Source organism: Arachis duranensis, chromosome 6 (assembly GCF_000817695.3).
Source record: "Arachis duranensis cultivar V14167 chromosome 6, aradu.V14167.gnm2.J7QH, whole genome shotgun sequence".
NCBI classification, from domain to species: Eukaryota; Viridiplantae; Streptophyta; class Magnoliopsida; order Fabales; family Fabaceae; genus Arachis; species Arachis duranensis.
In genome coordinates this window covers 58,460,616-58,464,554 of record NC_029777.3, presented here as the reverse complement: position 1 = coordinate 58,464,554, position 3,939 = coordinate 58,460,616, and positions in this window count along the sequence as shown.

Sequence of the window (3,939 nt, the reverse complement as noted above, 5' to 3'; positions counted from 1 at the left end):
TGCAGAATAATTGCTCATTTGGAGGAGGTGCTCAAGAAGATCCGAATCAACACTTGACCACCTTCTTAAGGATTTGTGACACAGTGAAGTCCAATGGAGTCCACCCGGATGTCTATAGGCTGCTCTTGTTCCCTTTTTCACTCAGGGACAAGGCATCCAAATGGCTTGAATCCTTCCCAAAAGAAAGCCTGACAAATTGGGAGGAGGTAGTGAATAAGTTTTTGGCAAGGTTTTACCCCCCTTAAAGGATCAATAGGCTGAGAACTGAAGTGCAGACGTTCAAACAGCATGATGGGGAGACACTTTGTGAAGCTTGGGAAAGGTTCAAAGACCTAACAAGGAGGTGTCCACCAAATATGTTCAATGAATAGGTGCAGTTGCACATCTTCTATGAAGGCTTGTCATATGAATCAAAGAAGGCAGTAGACCATTCCTCTGGAGGATCATTGAACAAGAAGAAGACCATTGAAGAAGCCATAGATGTAATTGAGACTGTAGCTGAGAATGACTATTTCTATGCTTCCGAAAGAGAGAACACTAGAGGAGTGATAGAGCTAAACAATGTAGATGCTCTGCTGGCTCAAAACAAGCTCATTACCAAGCAGCTAGCTAACCTCACCAAGAAGATGGAGAGGAACTAAGTGGTAGCCATCACCACCTCCTCAACAACCCAAGAAGGAGTTGAAGAAGAAGCAGAGGGTAACCTTGAGCAAGCCCTACATTGGGAATTCACTTAGACAGAACCATGATCCATACTCCAAGATATACAACCTTGGATGGAGGAACCACCCAAACTTTGGGTGGGGGAATCAGCAAGATCAAAGCCAGGACCAGAGACGTTACAACTCCAACAACAATGCAGCTCATCACCCTAAACTTCACACAGAGGACATATCAACACCCCCACAACAACACTTCTCCACACCCATATCAAAACCACAACAACACCTCTCATCATTCCACCTCTAATCCCAATCTACCATCAATTGATGACAGACTCTCTAAGCTTGAAACCTTACTTGAAGGAATATGCCAAGAGATTCAAGAAAACAAGGTGTTCAAAAAGGAGGTGTGAGCCAATATTAAGAACCAGTGAGAGACCATCAAGAAGCTGGAATTCCAAGTGGGATGCTTAGCTCAGAAGATTCCCAAACCTATTGATAGCTTCCCAAGTGACACGGAGAAAAACCCAAGAGGAGAAGCAAAGAAAGTAAGATGGGAAGATTGCAAAATGGTCACTACAAGTGATCAAGAGGCGGAAGACAAGCAAGGCAAACTCTCCAAACAGCCTGAAGACAACTCAACAGAGGAGGAGGATAGAGATCACCAAGAACCAGAAATCTCACAACAAGAGTTGCTTAAGCTCTATGCACCATTTCCCCAATTGCTCAATGGTGCTGTGGGGAAGAGAATATACTCAAGGTTCCTAGACTTGTTTGCATCTCTGCATGTGAACATACCATTCATCAGGGCCATCCAACAAATGCCTGCATTCATCAAGTATATGAAGGAACTTCTTCCCAGGAAAAGCTCACTCAAAGGAGGCCAGACTATAGTGTTGAACAAGGAATGTAGTGCCCTTATTCAACCTAAGTTGCCTGCAAAAAGAAAAGACCCAGGGAGTTTTCACATTCCCTGTGCCATAGGAGAAACAATGTTCGATAGAGCACTCTGTGATTTGGGGGCAAGCATCAACTTACTGCCATTATCCTTGGTAAAGAGGCTGCAGATCAATGAGATAATGCCCACAGATGTGGTCATCAGACTGGCTGACAATACTCAAAAGCAAGCAATAGGAGTGGTGGAAAATGTGTTGCTAAAAGTTGGGAAATACTTTCTCCCAACAGACTTTGTCATTCTGGACATGGAAGAAAGTCACACTCACCCAATCATATAGGGAAGACCATTCCTAGCTACAGCCAAAGCACTCATAGATGTGGAGAAAGGGGAGCTAATATTGAGGATCCATGATGAACGACTCAGCTTTAATGTCTTCAAACTCTCACAAGAAGCAGACCAAGAGCACAAGGAACCAAGCAAAGATCACAATGAGATGTTGAAGGAGGAAGCAAGCATTGAAGCACACCCAACCCATCTAGTGAAACCCATGCATGAGGAACAAGGAAATAGGCAGTTGTCACAACTCAAGGAAAAATTGGAGGAACCTAAACCACCAGAGATATGTGAAGGAAGTAACAAAACCACCTTAGAGGAAGGAGTCATCAAGAGCAAGGCAATGTCAAAAGACACAAGGAAGAAGGTACCAAGGAAGTGGAGGAACAAAAAGATCCCTACGGAAGACTTCTCTCCAGGGGATAGAGTGATCTCAGCTTACTTCCCAGATATTCCCCCTAATCTCCCCACTATACCATCTCAGTTACCTAAGGTCTTCACTATCAATAGAGTTCTCTCCCTGGAACATGTTGAGATAATTGATACAACCAATGGATACAAGTCCACAGCAAGAAGGGAAGACTTCAAGCATTACCAACCACCCTGATGAGGGAGAAACGTCAAGCTAGTGACGCTAAAGAAGCGCTTCATGGGAGGCAACTCATGTTTTATATGCTTTTAGAAAAGTAAATAAGTCAATGTTTATGAAGTCCAACCCAAACTTGACAAACACTTGGTAAAATCCTTATTGTTCAGTGTATAGTGAGGAACAAGTTTGGTGTTCAAAGCAAACCAAGGTGCATGCTAGTCTTGGAGCTTTGAACAGAACTCTTCACCACAATGCTCCACATTAAGTTTGGTGTCACCCCATGGTGCCACCAATATGCATATAAGGACCCACAGTTAGTTAGTTAGTTGAGTTCATAAATGAAAAAAAAAAATCTAATCTTTTCTTTTCTTTGCGTAAAGTTTCAATTATCTTTGGTATTGATATTATTCTCACCTTTCTTATTTTATCTTTATAGGGAAAAGAAAAGGAACATTGATGAGGATTGATTGGACAACTAAATGGGGGGATTCGGCCACTTCATGAAGAGAACTACACACTTGTCTCAAGAAGGAACGCATGGGGAAACGTTGCCATGCAACATTGAAGAAAGGAGACCCTTGAAGACCGAACCATTCACTCTCATTAAGTGATGATCCTTGTCCTTCCTTCATGCACAACCCCAATCGTCCATCAAGCAACCATTCTTGCAATCCACACCTTCCGTTCTCTCATGATCTCCCTATATAAGGGAACCTTAGTGCATGCTCACTCCTCACATTCAAACCCCCACTCTCACACTTCACACTTTCGGCTTGCTAAAACCCTTCATCATACTTTGTCCTAGCCAACCCACTCTTCATCTATCCGTATCCTCCAACCCCCTCAAAAACAGCAACCCAAGTTCATGGCATCATCAAGCTCAAAGAGGCAAAAGAAGAAGGAACCCATGGAGAGTGTTCCCTTCGATGATAAGAGATTCAAAACTGCCTTTCATGAGCGTGAATTTGAGCAGATAAGGGCCAGAAAGATATTGCCAGAGTTAATATTCCAAATCAATGCAAACGAATCACCATAGATTCGGGTGAAAATTGAACAGAGGGTGTGGCAATTGCTCACAAGTCCAGAAGGGAAGATCAATGGAAACCTCATCAAAGAATTCTATGCAAATGTAGTTAGAGAAGACAAGACCAAGGCCTCAACCTTCAAAAGCTATGTGAGAGGGAAGGAGGTGGACTTCAGCCCAAGTGTCATAACAAGAGCTCTTCACCTGAAATCACCTCATTTTGATAAGGCCAGTTATCAGGCAAAGATAAGTAGAAGCCCTGATAATGATGAGCTCTCAGAGATAGTGTTAGACATCTGTGTTATAGCAGCTGATTGGGAGAGGTACGCAGATGGGAGGCCTAAGTTCATCAAGAGGGGAGACCTTAGCCCTGAAGCCAAGGGGTGGTTTGAACTTGTAAGAAGGTCCATCCTACCAGCTGCAAATAATTCAG